Genomic DNA, 18,248 nt, shown 5'->3' on the forward strand with positions numbered 1-18,248 from the left:
AACTTAAGAAGACTCCCTGCCTGCGGGTCCTGCCCCACTCCTCTGCTCTTAACTCCAGTCCCCCTCAAATGACCAGTGTTGATCACTGCTTCATCATCCTGTTAGTGTTTATGTAAAAACAAGCCAGTGTGAATGCCTATTTTTCTCACCCATGTTTGTTCTTATAATGAGTAGCCAGGGTCCACATATTTGGTGTTTGGCTTCTGAAAACTTAAGCCTCACCCCACCCTTTCCCCTAGGCCTTCTTATCTGGACAGGCTGATGAGAAAGCCTGGAGGCTCCTGCACTGTGAGCTGCTGCTTGCTGGGCAGCTCCTCCTGTGAGCTGTGCTGCCCTGTGTGCGTTGTTGACCCCACCAAGCCTGGGTTCTATATACACAGGACTCCAAGTTGACAGTTTTGATAATTCCTTGTCCTTTGGAAGCAGGGGTATGAGAATGGGGCCATCCTTCTTGTGGTCTTGTGTCCTATGTCTTGGGCAGAATCTGTGTGTTTACAGCGAAGGTGAGACTGAGGCTGGGGTCGCCTTGACATTAGGGGATGTCTGGGGTTATGAGGATGATTATACTCTGTGAATGAGGTAAACCCATTAGATGGCCACTCCTTGAAGAGCAGTTATTTCAGAGAGAAAGAAAAACACGGGAAAATGCAGCCAGTAGGTGTTGAGATTGCAGAGGGCTCTCCAGGACGCCTGAATAACTGCTGCTGCTGCCCCTGTGTCTATTGCAACAAAGATCCTGACCCTCTGGGTTATAGTGGACAGCACACACAGTCTGAGTTTGGCCCAGCAAAGGGATTAGTTCAAACCCAACTTAAGCCCGGGTTGCTTAAACTCTGTAAAGCAACCATTTGTCATGGAGGAGGCCTCTAACCCTGACGGCAGTGATTTGAGGCTCTCTGGAGGAGGGCCTTAAGATGTCCCTAGGCTTCTGATGCAAGAAGCTGCCCTGGCCCCCACACTATATGCCGTTAGAGCTGCTATTATCATCTCATACTGAGATCTCTTGAAAATAGAGTCTCTGAGAAGCACTGAGCCTGTGACGGTCTACCAAGGCACCTGTTATGCCTTAGTGCTGGAAACAGCACCCTGCCAGCTCTGCCCAACTACTGACACTTGTGATATGAAGGAGCCTAACCTTGGCCTTGAGCTTATGCCACCTGCAGGAAGGGCGTGACCTTTCTTCAGTTCATTGAATGATGCTACAGTGATGAAGGAAGTCACCCCTCTCCCAGACTCCTTGGTTCCCTGGGGAGTTCCTTGGGATTAACTGAATGCACAGCTCTGGAGCGTGCATAGCCTTTAATGACAATACACATTTGTACATGACGGAGCTAAGTGGAGAGTTGCTGCTCTTCATCCCTTAATTGGGACATCCCTGATGAAGAACCAAACCCAAGTGTCACCAGAGCTACCAAACATCAGGCAGTCATCTTACCACTGACCTAAAAATTGGGCTGTTCTGCATATTTTCACAAACACTTAGCTTATGATCTAAGAGATGACCCTTTGTGGTAAAAGGACTCTGGGAATCTCTTGACTCAGAGATAATAAAAATAGAAATCAAGGTAACACTTGTCTGTACGTTACTAGGTCTACAATACAAGGACTCACCAGGACACTCGTTATCCACCTTGGAGTTCTGACGCTACTGAGAGTGACCATGGCACCTCTCAGAGTATACAGTGCCCTGCTCTCCAACAAGGCATTTGGTGGAAGTTTCACTTCCCTTGTGGGTCTCAGGCTCATAGAGCACCATACTGGCTTAATGATATCAGTTGAATGAGAGATGTCCTGTTTCAGTCATCAGGGGCAAATTGTAATGAGTCTGTCTTCATCTTTTTTTTTTTTTTGAAAGACTCCAGTTTTTTTTGAACTGTTCCAGGTTTACAGAAAAATTGATAAAAATTCACATAGTTTCCACATAATCCCTCTCTCTGCATCCACAGTTTGCACTATTTTTCACTTTTTATATTACTGTGATACATTTGTTACAATTTCCAACCCATATGGATGCATGGCCGAGCACAGTGTAGGTTAGCATTGACTCTTTGTGCTATATAATGTATGAGTTTGGTAAATGTATAACATGGATCCATCATTTGTGTATCATAGAGTGTGGTTTCACTTCCCTAAAAATCCTCTGTGCTCCACATATTGATTCATCCCTCCCTCCATCCCACAAGTTCTTCACAACCAAAGGTCTTCCTACTGGCTCATGCTGTTGTCTTTTCCAAAATGTCATATACTTGGAATCATACACTATATAGCCTTGTCACATTGGCCTCTTTCCTTTAGACATATCTTTTTAAGCTTCCTCCGTGTTTTCATGGCTTGATACCTCATTTCTTTTTATCACTGAACAGTGTTTCATTGTATGGATACACCACTGATTGTTTATCTATTCAACACTTGAAGGACATCCTGTTGAAAACTCTGTCTTGCCAATTATGAATAAAGTGCCTGTAAACATTCATGTGTAGCTTTTGTGTGAACATAAGGTTTCAACTGATTTGGAAAAATACCAGGGAGCCTTAATGCTGGTTCTTACTCTATTTAGCAACAGTGTATTTTGTTTAGAAAGAAACTTCCTGTCTTCCATTGTAGGTGTACCAAATTCTATTTCCACCATCAATGAATGAGGATTACCTGTAGCTTCACATCTTCAACAATAGTTGGTGTTCTGAGTGTTTTGCATTTTACCCATTTAATAAGTGTTTAATGATACCTCGTTGTTTTATTGGCAACTTTCTAATGATATTTAATGTGGAGCGTGTTTTTATATTGCTTATTTCCCATCTATATATCTTCTTCAGTGAGATGTCTGTTCAGATCTTTTGCCTACTCTCTAATTGGGTTCTTTGTCTTCTGACTGTTGAGTTTAAGAGTTCTTTGGACATTTCTAATAACACTCATTTACCAGACAAGCGTTTTACAAAGATTTTCCCTTATTCTGTAAATTATGTTTTTATTCTCTTAACACTTTCTCAGAACAGGCGTTTTTCATTTTACTGAAGTAAATTTTTTGTGCTTTATGTTTTGGTGGACCTTGGTGTTTGGTTTCATATCTAAAAATTCATCTCCAAACCTAAAGTCATCTAGATTTTTCTCTCTTATCTTCTAGGAGTTTATTCCTTTGGCATTTTACATTTAGGTCTGTGAAGTGTTTTGACCTAATTTTTGTGAAATGTGTATGGCCTGTGTCTACATTCATTGTGTTTCTGTGTGTATTTGTATGTAGTTATCCATTATTTCCACCACTTGTTTAAAAGACTTTGTTTTTCATTTGCGTTGCCTTTTCTTCTTTGTCAAAGATTACTTGAGTATATTTGTGTGGGTCTATAAGGAAAGCAATTGACTCACATATCCTTCAGCCTTGCTATACTCTCTTATTAATTCTAGGAGTTATTTCTGTTGTTGTGAATTCTTTCAGATGTTTCACAGAGACAATCATGCCATGTGGAACAAATGTTATGAATTTAGCTAGAGGATTCATAAGGATGTTCCATCTCAAGAAGTGGAACTTTCCCTCTATTACTAGTTTATCACAAATGAATGTTGGATTCTATCAAATCGTTTTGTAATTTCATTTCCGCTTGCTTTCCCTTTTTATATTAGTAATATCTGCCTACCTTGTTTTTTTTATCTTGACTAGATTTTTATCAATTAGTCATGTCTAAGTACCAGCTTTTTTTGTTTTCATTTTCTCCATTGATTTCCCACAATGACGTAGATTTCTTTTCTAATTTTTACTATTTCTTTTACTGTGCTTACTTTGGATTTACTTGGCTCTTCCTTTTATTGTTTCCTAAGGTAGATGCTTCCTTTAATGATTATAGATCTTTGCTTTTTCCAGTGTATTTGTTCAATGGCATAAATTTCCCTCTAAACACTGCTTTTGCTGCATACAAGAATCTTTTGTCTACTGTATTGTCATTTCATTTAGTTCAAAATAATTTTTCGTTTCTCTTGAGTCTTCTTCTTTGATCTTAAGTATTCTTTAGAAATATATGGTTGAATGTCCACATATTTCGGGGTTTTCCAAATTTCTGGTTGTTATTGACCTCTCTGTGAATGCCTAGGTGATGTGAGAAGATATTTTGTATGATTTCTGTTCTTTCAAATTTGATAAGATTGTCCTTTTTTCCCTAGAGGTTGTTGAATTCCCCAACTATTGAACTGGATTCCTCTATTTCTCCTTGCCTTATATATTTTACCACCCTGTTGTTACACATGTACACATCAAGGATGGCTGTGCCTTCTTGGAGAATAGACACCTTTATCAGTAGGTAATGTCCCTCTCTATCTCTGAAATTTCCTTGGCTTGAAATCTGCAGTGTCTATAATTCATATACCTATGCCAGTTTTCTTTTTTTTTTTAATTGATGTTTTAATATTTTTTAACATTGTGAAATTTTGGGATGTGCATTTTTGTTTGTCCATCACCATATATATGACTCCCTTCAACCCTTGTGCCCACCCCTCACCCCCCACCCCCACTGACCACAGTACAGTTTTCTCTGTCCATGTGTTGGTTTATATTGCACATATGAGTGAGATCATACAGTGTTTGTCTTTCTCTTTTAGGCTCATTTCACTTAACATAATACGTTCCAGGCCCATCCATGTTGTTGCAAATGGGATGATTTTGTCTTTGTTTTATGGCTGAGTAGTATTCCATTGTATGTATATACCACATTTTCTTACTCCAGTTGTCAGTCGAGCGACACTTAGGTTGCTTCCACTTCTTGGCTATGGTGAATAATGCTGCAATGAACATAGGGGTGCATAAGCCTCTTTGGATTGTTGATTTCAGGTTCGTTGGATAGATTCCCAGTAATGGGATGGCTGGGTCATAGGGCATCTCTATTTTTAAGTCTTTGAGGAGTCTCCATACCGTTTTCCATAGAGGCTGCACCAGTTTACATTGCCACCAGCTGTGTATGAGGGTTCCTGTTTCTCCACATCCTCTCCAACACTTGTTGTTTTTTGTCTTGGTGATTATAGCCATTCTAACGGGCATGAGGTGGTATCTTAGTGTTGTTTTGATTTTATACCAGTTTTCTTTTGATCTACGCTGGCATGCAATATTTTTCTCCATCCATTTATACTACATCAGTCTGTGTCTTTATATTAAAAGTGGGTTTCTTCTTTTTTTTGTTTTTGTTAATTTTATTTATTTATTTTCCCCCCAAAGCCCCAGTAGATAGTTGTATGTCATAGCTGCACATCCTTCCAGTTGCTGTATGTGGGACGCGGCCTCAGCATGGCCGGAGAAGCGGTGTGTCGGTGCGCGCCCGGGATCCGAACCCGGGCCGCCAGCAGCGGAGCGCGCGCACTTAACCGCTAAGCCACAGGGCTGGCCCTACAATCTATTTTTTAAAAGAGTTTGTACAAAATCCATAATAAACCTACTCTGAATGTTTTGGAGAATTCTGAGTTGAAGCCATCTGGGCCTTGGCTTACTTAAAGAGTATTTTGTTTGTTTGTTTACTAACTTGACCACATGACTTAGTTCTATTCAGATTTCCATTTATTATTGAGTTAGTTTTTGTCCTATAAGTAATTTATCCATTTCATACATGCTGTACAAGAGTTCATTGAATTACTTCATAATCATTTTTATTGCTGCAATTTCAGTCGTAATATCCCTCTTTCTGATTTTATTTGAATCTTCCCTCTTTTCCTCTAAATCAATCTAGCTCAAGACTTGTCAATTTGTTAATCTTTTCATAGAATATATTACTTTTGGTTTCATTTTTTTTCTTTGTGGCTTTTCTATTCCTCATTTCATTAATCTCTGCTCCAATTTTTATTTTTTCCTTGTTTTCGGGTTGGTACCTCATCTTTTCAAGTTTAAGTGAAAAGATAGGTTATGATTTGAGATCTCTCTTCTTTGCTAGTATAGGCATTGATGGGTATAAATCATTTTCGATGTTGTTTGAGATACAGCCCATAAACTTTGACCCTTTTAGCATAATATAATGTCCCTCAATATCTCTAGTGATATTTTTTGTTTTCAAGTCTATTTGGCAGGATATTTGTATCATCTCTCCAGCCATCTTGTGGGGGCTCTTTACAGATGTATCTTTCCCGTGCTTTTACTTTCAATCTATTTGTATATTTGAATCTAGAGTGTGCTTCCTATATCATAGCATCCATTTAGATCATGGTTTCTATTTTTAATCTGAAGTGACAATCTCTTCCTCTTGTTTGGATAATGTAATCCATTCACATTTAGTACTATTGACATAGTTACAATTACACTTGACATTTTACTTTTCATGTTCTACAATTCTCACATTCTTTTTAGTTTCTCTTCTCCTCCTTTATGGCTTTGTATTGCATTAAAGTGAATATATTCTATTGTAGCATTTTAATTTGTAAGTGATATTTTCACTATGTTTTTGAAGTTATTTTATTAGAGTTTGCTCTGTTTAACATATACTTTTTTTTTTTGAGGAAGATTGGCCCTGCACTAACATGTGCTGCCAATCTTCCTCTTTTTCCTTTTTCTTCCCAAAGCCCCAGTACATAGTTGTGTATCATAATTGTAGAGTTCTAGCTCTTCTAAATGGGACGCCGCCTCAGCACGGCTTGATGAGCGGTGAGTAGGCCTAAGCCCAGGATCTGAACTGGCAAACTCTGGGCCAGTGAATCGGAACACATGAACTTAACTGCTACACCACCAGGCTGGCCCCAACATATACTTCTTATTTTATAAGAATGAGCTTCTGATTTATACAAACTCAATTCCAGTAACTCACAGAAATGTTACACATATACAGCTCTATTCCCTTTTGCCATTTTTGTGGTATTGCTATCCAAGTTATATCTATTAATAATATAACCAATAATATTTTGTTACACTTATTTCTTTACCATTTGTAGTCATTTCCTTAACCCAATATGTCTTTGCTTCCACCATAACTTTTGTGCATTTAATGTCAAACATGTTACACATATATTACATTTCCATATAATATACTCGCAACAGCACTTTACATACATAGTATTTTATACAATTATCTTGATATCAATTAAGAGAAGAAAGGACAAAATAGGAACTGATTCTGTCTTTCATACTAACATGATTATTTATACTGATGTTTTGTTTCTCTATATTGATATGAATTTACCACCTGGGGTCACTTGCTTTCAGCCTGAAGGTCTAGTCATTCATTTTTTTTTTTTTGTGAGGAAGATCAGCCTTGAGATAACATCCATGCCAATCCTCCTCTTTTTGCTGAGGAAGACTGGCCCTGAGCTAACATCCATGTCCATCTTCCTCCACTTTATATGGGACATGACCACAGCATGGCTTGACAAGCAGTATGTTGGTGCGCCTCCAGGATCTGAACCGGTGAACCCTGGGCTGCCGCAGTGGAGCACGCGCACTTAACCGCTTGCACCACCGGTCCGGCAGGGCTCCTTTCTTAATTCAAGGTCTATTCACCAAATGCCAGTCAGAATAAAGGGCAATGAGCAAAAGCCCAAATATGAAAATAATAATCCACAAGAAACTATATTCTGCGATAATCTCACCATTCATAAAAAGTTATTTCAACTGTTGAATGCTGGGGAAAGTGGGAAAAAGATCCTATATCCCCCACCCCTAAAAGGAGCTTTCTCAGTAAGAAAGGTAGAAAGTATAAAATGGACTAGGGATATCCAAGAATTGTCACATGGCCAGTAGGAATAGCCTAAAAATCCAAACTGTCATTTTTCAACAGCCCCTTAACATAAAACAAATAAAACATTATAAATATATTAAACCTAAATGCATATTAGAAATAAACTTTAATTCACCCATGAATCCAAAAGGCTTCAAAATAGAAAGAGAAAATATCATTTACTGATTTAAGGAAAAATCACTACCTGTTAATCTTATGTACTATTGTTGAAAGATGACTTGAATAATTACTTCACCTCAATATTCATTTCTGAATGAAATTCATAGAAATCCACAGTCCAATGATTTACTTTAAGAAAGAAGCTTAGTAAACCAATATATTTACAACTTTTATAACAACTTTTTCATATTGAAAGTTTTCTGGAACATTATACATGCGCTAATTCTCACCAAGCTTTCTAAGGTTACTTACATTTATATTTCTTATCAGTAGGAGTTTTCATATTTTAGTATGTGGGTCAATTGAAGACTTTCTCCTATTGTTTACTTTCAAGAGGTTTTATCCAGTGAGTCTTTTCATGCCTTCGGAGAGAACTAGGATCACAGAAGACTTTCCCACATTCTTCACAATTATATGGCTTCTCTCCCATGTGCACTCTCATGTGTCTTCAAATGTATGTGTAACAAATGAAGGTTTTTTGGGCTGGTGCCATGGCTTAGAAGTTAAGTGTGCGTGATCCAGTGCTGGCGGCCCGGGTTCAGATCCCGGGCGTGCACCGATGCACCTCTTCTCCGGCCATGCTGAGGCCGCGTCCCACATACAGCAACTAGAAGGATGTGCAGCTATGACATACAACTATCTACTGGGGCTTTGGGGGGGAAATAAATAACTAAATTAAAAAAATTTAAAAAAAAATGAAGGTTTTCCCACATTCCTGACATTCATAGGGTTTCTCTGCAGTATTAGTTCTTTCATGTACTTGAAAATAACTGGAAATAATGAATGTTTTACTACATAGTTTACATTCACAGGGTTTCTCTCGTCAGTTCTTTTATGTATTCCAAATGGACTGGGACAAACGCAAGTCTTGCACGTTCTTTACATTTATAAGGTGTATATCCAGTATGCATTTTCATGTGTGATGAAGTGCTGGATGGATGACAAAAGGCTTTCCCACATTCTTTACATACATTAGGTTTCCCTGCTGTGTGACTTCTTTAATGTATTTAAAATTAACTGGGACTAATGAGTGCTTTCTCACATTCCTTACATTTTTAAGGCCCAACACCAGTCCAAGTGATCACGTGTACTTGAAGGTATGAGAAATAAATGCTTTCCCTCATTCCTTTCATTCAGTTTCTCTCCAGTGTGATTTCTTTCATGTCTTTGGAAACTTAGACAACATCTAAAACCTTAACCACATTGTTTACATTCATAAGTTTTCTCTCCTGTGTACCTTCATGTCTTTGTAAGGAACTATAATATTCATAGGCTTTTCCACATTCTTTACATTCATAAGGTTTCTCCCTATTATGAGAAGACTATGGTTTTGAAGAGAATTGGGAGAACTGAAGACTTTACAGCATTTTTTACATTCATAAAGTTTCTCTCCTATGTGAGTCCTATCATGTTTTTTAAAGGAATAATACTGTCTAATGCCTTTTCCATACTGTTTACATTGAAAGTCTCTCTCCAGAGTGAGCTCTTCCCTATATCTGAAGTGATCTGGAACAAGTGAAGCCTTTCCCACATTCCTTACCTGTATAAAGAGCATGTCCAGTGTGTTATCATGTCTTCAATGGATTTTGAGCCACATGAGGGCTTTCCCACATTCCTTACTTTTACACATTTTCTATGATTTCATGTTTTTCAAAAATTGGAGATAGCTGAAGGCTTTCCTAAATACCTTACGTTTATAGGGCTTCTCTGCATATTTCTGATACTGATATGGTTTCTCTTCAGTGTGACAGCTGATGTGCCCATAAAGGGATGAAAGATGTAACATTCATGTAGAAGTCAATAACAGCCAGATAGTTGGAAAACCCCAAATATGTGGAGATTCAACAACATACTTCTAAATAATACATAGGTAAATGAAGAAGTCTCATAAGAAATAAAAATTATTTTGAACTTAATGAAATGAAAACACAACATACCAAAAGTTTCTGGATGCAGCAAAAGCAGTGCCTACAGGTAAATTTATGCCGTGGAACAAATACACTGGAAACACCAAAGATCTCTAATCAACAATGTAAGCATCTACCTTAGGAAACAATAAAAAGAGCAAATTAAACCCAAATTAAGCACAATACAAGATATTATACAAATTAGAAAAGAAATTAATGTTATTGTGGGAAATCAATGGAGAAAATTAAAACAAAAACAGCTGGTTCTTTGACAAGTCTAATAAAATTGCTTAACATCTAGTCAAGATAAAGAAAAGATGGAAAACAGAAATTACTAATATCAGAAAGGAAAGGAAGGAGAAATGAAAATAAAAAAGGATTTGATAAAATCCAACTTCCACTTATGATAACAAACTAGTAATAAAGGGGAACTTTCACTTATTAAGAAAGAATATCTTTATGAAATCTTTATGAATCACATTTGTTCCATATGGCATGACTGTCTCTGTGAAACCTCTGAAAGAATTCACAACAGAAATAACTCCTGGAATTAATAAGCGAGTATCCCAAGGTTGAAGAATACATGAGTCTATTGCTTTTCCTATCGACCCACACAATATATAGTCAAGTGATCTTTGACAAAAGAAGGCAATTCAAATGAAAGAGAAAGTCTTTTAAACAAACATTGGTGGAAATAATGGATATCCACAAGCAAACACACACAGAAAAATTAAGTCAAAACACATCACAGATTGAAATCTAAAATGCAACAGGAGTAAAATCCTAGAAGATAACACAGGAGAATATCCAAATGACCTGGGACCTGGAGATGAATTTTTAGATACAGAGCCAAAAAGCAAGATCCACAAAAGAAAAAAAAAATAAAATTTTACTTCATTGAAATGAAAACCTCCTGCTCTGGGAAAGACAGTGTCAAGAGAATAACAACACAATTCACAGAGTAAGAGAAAACTTTTGTAAAATGATTATCAGATAAATGGCTTGTATCTGAAATAGCCAAAGAATTCTTGAAACTCTACAGCAAAAAGATAAATGACCCAATTAAAAGTGGGCAAAAGATCTGAACAGAGAGCTCACTGAAGAAGATATAAATGGGAAATAAGCAATATGAAAACATGCTCCACATCATGTGTCATTGGGAAAATGCAAATAAAACGACAATGAGGTATCATTAAACACTTATTAAATGGGTAAAACTCTTAGAACACCAAATATTGTTGAACATGCAAAGTTATAAATAATCCTCCTTTATTGCCAGTGGAAATGGAATTTGGTATGTCTACAACGGAAGACAAACTTTCCTTCAAAACAAAATACACTGTTACCACATAGAGTAAGATCCAGCAATTACACTCCTTGCTATTTTTCCAAATTAATTGAAACCTTATGTTCACACAAAACCTACACATCAATGTTTATAGGTGCTTTATTCATAATTGGCAAGAGTTCGAGTTTACAGCAAGATGTTCTTCAAGAGTCGAATAGACAAAAACAATCAGTGGTGTATCCAGACGATGAAATACTGTTTAGTGATAAAAGGAAATGAGGTGTCAAGCCATGAAAACACATAGAGGAACCTTAAAAGTATATTGTGAAGAAGCCAATGTGACAAGGCTATGTAGTGTATGATTCCAAGTATATGACATTCTGGAAAAGACAAGAGCATGAGCCAAGAGAAAGATTTTTTTTTTTTTAACTTTATTTTATTTTATTTTCCCCAAAAGCCTCAGCAGACAGTTGTATGTCATAGTTGCACATCCTTCTAGTTGCTGTATGTGGGACGCGGCCGCAGCATGGCCGGAGAAGCAGTGGGTCGGTGCTCGCCCGGGGTTCTGAACCCGGGCTGTCAGTAGCGGAGCGCGCGCACTCAACTGCTAAGCCACGGGGCCGGCCCTAGAAAGATCTTTGGTTGTGAAGGATTTGGCAGTTGTAGGGAGGGAGGAATGGATCAATAGTTGGAGCACTGAGGATTTTTCGGGAAGTGAAACTACACTATGTCAAACATAAATGAGGGATCCATGTCATTATACATTTACCAAAACCCATACATTGTACAACACACAGAGTCAATGCCAATGTACACTGTGCACTCTAATGCATCAAAATGGGTTTGGAAATTGTAACAAACGTGCAGCAGTAAAACAAAATATGAAAAAGAGTGTAAAATGAGGGCCGGCCCCGTGGCTTAGCAGTTAAGTGCTTGCGCTCCGCTGCTGGCGGCCCGGGTTCGGATCCCGGGTGCGCACCGACGCATGGCTTCTCCGGCCATGCTGAGGCGGAGTCCCACATACAGCAACTAGAAGGATGTGCAGCTATGACATACAACTATCTACTGGGGCTTTGGGGGAAAAAATAAATAAATAAAATTATAAAAAAGAAGTGTAAAATGTGTGGATGTAGAGAGAAGAGTTATGTGGAAACTCTGTAAATCCTGATCAATTGTTCTGTAAACCTAAAACTGGTGCAAAAAAATGAAGTCTTTCAAAAAAAGGTGAAGACAGACTCATTACAATTTACCCCCGATGACTGAAACAGGACATCTCTCATTCAACTGATTTCAATAAGCCAGTATGGTGCTCTATGAGCCTGAGACCCATAAGGGAGGTGAAACTTCCATCGAATGCCTTGTTGGAGAGCAGGGCACTGTATTCTCTGAGAGGTGCCATGGTTACTGTCAGCAGTGTCAGAACTCCAAGGTGGATAATGAATGTCCTGGTGAGGCCTTGTATTGTACACCTAATAATGTACAGACAAGTGTTACCTTGATTTCTATTTTGGGTATCTATGAGCCAGGAGCTTCCCAAAGTTCTTTTTCCACAAAGGGGCATCTCTCAGACAATTGTCCAAGAGTTTGTGAACATATGCAGATGAGCCCAATTTTTGGCCAGTAGTATGACGACTGCCTGTTTGGATAGCTCTGGTGACACCTGGGTTTAGTTCTTCAACAGGGATGTCCCAATTAAGGGATGAAGAGCAGCAATTCTCCACTGAGCTCCATCATGTATGAATGTGTATTGTTGTCCTTAAAGTCTATGCCCTCCCCAGTGCTGTGCATTCAGTTAATCCCAAGGAACTCCCCAGGGAACCAAGGTGTCTTGGAGAAGGGTGACCTCCTCCATCACCCTAGCATCTTTCAACAAACTGAAGAAACAAAGGCCATGTCCCTCCTGCAGGTGACATAAGCTACAGGGCCAAGGTTAGGCTCCACTGTATCTAAGTAGGTGTCAGTACCTGGGATAAGCTGGTGGGAGGCTGTTTCCAGGGCCAAAGGCATAATAGGCACCTTGGTAGAGGGTCACATGCTCAGTGCTTGTCAGAGCATATCTTTTCAAGAGCTCTCAGTACCTGGTAACAACAGCAGCTCTAATGGCACACAGTGTGGGGACCAGGGCAGGTTCTTGCATCAGAAGCCTACAACTTACAGTCCTCTTCCAGAGAGCCTCAAATCACTGCCATCAGGGTTAGTGGCCTCCTCCATGACAGCTGGTTGCTTTAAGGAGTTTAAGGAACCTGGGCTAAGTTGAGTTTGAACTAATCCCTTTGCAGAGCCAAATGCAATCTGTGGGTGCTGTCCATTATAACCCAGAGTGTCAGGATCTTTATCGCAATAGATGCAGGGGTGGCAGCAGCAGAGTTACTTAGGGGTCCTGGGGAGCCCTCCGTAAGCTTGCTACCTACTGCCTGCTTTTTCCAATCTCTTCTTTGTGAAATAATTGCTCTTTAACCAGTGACCATCTGATGGGCTCAGCTCATTCACAGGTATAATCATGCTTGAAGCCCCAGATTCCCCCTAACGTCAAGGCGAACCCAGCTTCAGTCTCACGTTTACTCCAAACAGACAGACAGATTCCACTCAAGACACTGACTGAGGACTACATTAAGGAGCGCCCCATTCCCAGATTCCTGCTCCAAGGACAAGGAAAAACTGCCAAAAATTACCAAAACAAACAGATGATTTCCACTCAAGACATAACCCAGAACCACACTGAGAAGGGCCCCATCCCCAGACTCCTTCTCTCAAAAGAACTGAAACTGCCAATTCAGAGTCCTCTGTACATAAGAGAACCAGGCGTGGTGGGTCAACAATGCACACAGGGCAGCACAGCTCACAGGAGGAGCTGCCCAGCAAGCAGCAGCTCACAGTGCAGGAGCCTCCAGGCTTTCTCATCAGGCTGTCCAGACAAGAAGGCCTAGGGGAAAGGGAGGCGTGAGGCTTAAGTGTTCAGAAGTCAAATGTCAAATATGTGGACCCTGGCTACTCACTACAAGAACAAACGGGGGTAAGAGAAATAAACATTTGCACTGTCTTGGTTTTATATAAAGAAACAGTAACAAGGTGATGCAGCAGGAATCAAAACTGGTCATTTGAGGGGGGCTGGAGTCAGAGCAGAGGAGTGGGGCAGGATGTGCAGGCAGGGAGTCTCTTTAAGTTAGTTTTCTCTCTTAGGAATTTCTTTAACCTTCCCATGTGTTATTTATTTAATATAAGGAGAGAAATTTATATACACCATATTTTACATGGTTAATCATTATTCTTAATGAACTTTAAATTTTATTTTTATTTTTTATTATTATTTTTTTCCCCCAAAGCCCCAGTAGATAGATGTACGTATAGTTGCACATCCTTCTAGTTGCTGTATGTGGGATGCGGCCTCAGCATGGCCGGAGAGGCGGTGTGTCGGTGTGCGCCCAGGATCCGAACCCCGGGCCACCAGCAGCGGAGCGCGCGCACTTAACCGCTAAGCCACGGGGCCGGCCCTGAACTTTAGCTTTTAAAAATTAATTTAATTTTAACTTTTAATTCTAGGAATGGTAGGAAACCATTCCTAGAATTAATCCTTTAAATGCTAATAAACATAAAATTGTAAAGCATAAAAAAATGACAAACCCCTTTCCAACTAAAAGGACAAGGGACACTGTGGATTGTCTCTCCACTCTATTTCACACTGAGGACATTTTCAGGAAGGAACAGCATATTGTAATGCATTAGGGGCTTGCAGTTAAGCTCTGAAAAAAACTAGGAATTGCAAACCGGCATTGCAAAAGTTTGCATAAGGTTTGACCTGTTTCCTCATATCAATGAAAACAGAAATTCAAGTGCTTTTTCCTCACATCCGCTAAAATAGGAAATCATTTGCCTTAGGGAGAGTACAGCCTTATAAACATCAATGTTCTCTAGGGACAGGGACATCAAAAATTGACCCAAGCGTGGAAAAAGCACCCGACAACTTAAGTACACCCATCTCACGCGCTGAGGTTCTCTTACCTAAACAGAACAAAAATTCTATTTGGCTGCACAATTTTCTTGCTGTACTCACATCACATCTCTCAATCAACAGAGATTTTAAAACCCCAAGTGCAAATAAAACTAGAATCAAAGCGCTGAAATCATCAACTGATAAAGGAATCCAAGGACAGACACTGAATATTCCAATGAGCCCATAGAAGCAGCCTCCTTGTCTACAGTTCAGAAGGAAAACCCACACTCAGAAAGTTGACCATATTCCCAAACTTAGGGTCTAAACACCTCTGATTGAGGTGCAACCCCTAGAGTGCTGTGTGCCTGGTGAAGGCGGGTGGAGACACCTGAGCCGCCACAGGAATGAACTCGGGGAGCTCCACACACCCTCCCCTCCCCAGGGAATAATGCAAATGCTCCCTCTCTCAGGCTCCCATTCTCACAATGAGGAAAACTCAGCTGGATTCAGTTTAAGGTTCTGACCCAAGTGAACTCCCTCCCACATTAATGGACCCTAATCCAGGACACAGAACTCCTGACTTGCACAGACTTTCTCAATGTAAACAAATTACACTCTGAGTGCATCTACTCTGTGGATGCAAAACTCCAAGTCTAGAAGTGGGTCCAAGGAAACCACAGTTACAACCTCAGAAAGGGCATCACCTTCCCACCCCCATGTGCACATGCACCCCCAGCTTTCCAGGGCTCTGCAGCTCCTCTCAGCATAAAGGCTCCTTCCATGGGGGGCGTAAGCAGGCAGGACACCTGCAGGGGGAGGCTCCCCAGGAGGAACAACTGGGCCTTCAAGTCCTTCCCTTTGCAGGCCCAAGGGGGCCTTAGCTTAGGGACAATGACCTCAGGCCTCTGCCCCCACTGGAGATTTTTGGACCACCATTGATACCTTAAATGACAGAAAAATAGTGTTTGAACAATCCAGCTAAAACACTCAAACAAGTGTTTATGAGGAAATGAGGGAAAAAAATTGTATGGCATTTTGCTGACTCAACAAGAAACCCCACAGGAAGGTACTGCATTCCAGCAATAAAGAGGTTAATTAATTATTTCCATGACAAGAGATTGTTTTATAAACTATTAATCATACTTGAGCACTTCAGGTCTGCCAGTCCAAGCCCTGGAAATCCATTTGAACTCACCCAAAATAAAAGAACAGACCTCAGAACATTAGTAACATGCTCAGGGAGGAAAAAAGAAAAACAATTTTTAAATTACACAACGTAAAACCGTAAAACCGTAATGTTTTATTTTTCTGAAACTAACCTTTTTACTCTTTGGAAACGTTTTATATTGTCTTTCAACCCGTACTGATTAAATAAATTTTTATTCATTGAAAACGTGAGACTAAAAGTCAATATACCTTTTAAAGGTGACAAACCCAGGAGGGCCAGTGCTGACAGGACAGATCACCCGGAAAAGTTTGCCAAGAGGAACCTCCACCAAAGGACTTGCGATTGAATGTCTGTGCCCAGGACACGTCCTGGGAGAAGAGGCAGAAGGATTTCATACAAGGTAGTTCCAGGAGGCTACCTGCTACTTTTTTCTCATGTTAAACATCCACAAACAAGAAATAAACCTTTTTAAAAGGGCCACCCATTGACTATGGAGAAATGATAAACAATTAAAATACTGGGTGTGTTTGTAGTTGATTATGACGCTGTGAATCAGAAACGGGAACTTGGTGTTTGGGAACGCGAGGAGGGAGGGATCTGGAAATTCAGGGATTTATAGCCATTCCTAGGGAGAGCTGGGGGGACAGGGTCGTGGATTCGAGACCCTGCTACGGAAACGTTTAGAAAACTCAGGAGAAAATGGGTGTCCCCTGGGGAGAAAAAAGGGGCTGGGGACCCCACAGACTACACCTCCCACGGACGATTCCCCAAGACTGAGTCACAATTGTCCCTGATGTCCCCCCCGTGATCACCGCACCACGTGGGGACACGCGGGGCTGCGGGCGCAGAGCTGCCCAGAGAGGCTCCGGGGCCCAAGTCGCCGCGCGCAGTGACCACAGGACGCCCGGGGTCCCGGCTGCCGGCCCCGCCCCCACGCTGCGGCCGGAGGGGACTGAGGTCCGAGCGGCGGCCCCGCGGACTCGGGTCCGCAGACTCCGGAGGCGACCGCGGGGAGGCCGGTCCCGCCACGGCCGGTTCCAGCCACTTCCAACCAGCCTTTCCTGCCCCAAACTGTCTCTCTGAACCCCCTAGGCCAAACTCTCACCATTTCTAAGTCTCCTGGGTCCCCCGCGTCCTCCCTACGATTCGGCACAGGTCACTGAGCAAAAAAGTTGGCGGCAGAGCAACGCCGGCCCTTTAAGGGCAGCGGCCCATGACCGGGAGGACTGCGGCGCGAGCAGGAAGTCTGATGGGGGCGGAGTGTCGCCCCACCCACCTGCCCCGGAGCCGACCCTGATTGGACAGTTCTAAAGGCCCTCGATCCTGAATGACAGTTGGATGGAGATTACAGGTCTGAGTCACCCCAGAGCTGGAAATTGTCCTCTCCTGGGACTTTTCCATTGAAATGCAATGCTGCAAGGCCACTCGGGGACCTGTGACTCTTCTTTGAAAATACATAATATCACCTCACCATATGTAATTAGTCTGTCTCCTGTTCGATCTTTGATCTTCCACCCAGCGCTTCCTCACCTCCACTCAAATCATACTTGAAAAAAATCCTATGGCCTCCCAAGCACTTAGCTCTGGTGGGAAGTTGGAACCTGCAGCCCTGGCTGGGTACAAGGACTCTTCTCAGCCTAACCACTAGGTATGAGATGTGTTCATTCAATTCTCAGCTGTACGTTTTACACTGAAGGGAAATTTATTTTAGATCATTTTTTTAATGTATCCTGAGAGAACTTTGAAATGTAAAAGTCTATAATATCCCTAAGGTAATTCAATTCCTATTTGGACTGATTTAACAAAAAACAAGAAAAGGTTATGTAAATCTGGATGTATCTGGAAAGTATTCACATGCTTAAGAGATTGGAATGCAAGACCTTGTGCATTGCAAAGCTCTTAATGCCTTTATCCACTTATTTGAAAAGGCTTTTTTTTTTTGAGAAACAGTACACACACAATACAATGGAGCCCTTTAATATCTACAACTCACTGGTCTTCAGTATATTCAGATACTGTGCTATTATCACCGCAGTCAATTTCAGAATATTTCCATCACCTATAAAGAAATGCCTATACCCTTAATCTATCACTGCCCTGTCTT

General features: G+C 40.7%; 1 pseudogene; it reads right to left on the reverse strand.

The window, feature by feature from the left end:
* The window catches only part of LOC131394518 (zinc finger protein 709-like), a 120,865-nt pseudogene extending 103,574 nt beyond the window's left edge, over nt 1–17,291 (reverse strand).
* Between the last annotated feature and the right edge of the window lie 957 nt (nt 17,292–18,248).

This window comes from Diceros bicornis, chromosome 30, assembly GCF_020826845.1.
Source record: "Diceros bicornis minor isolate mBicDic1 chromosome 30, mDicBic1.mat.cur, whole genome shotgun sequence".
NCBI lineage: Eukaryota > Metazoa > Chordata > Mammalia > Perissodactyla > Rhinocerotidae > Diceros > Diceros bicornis.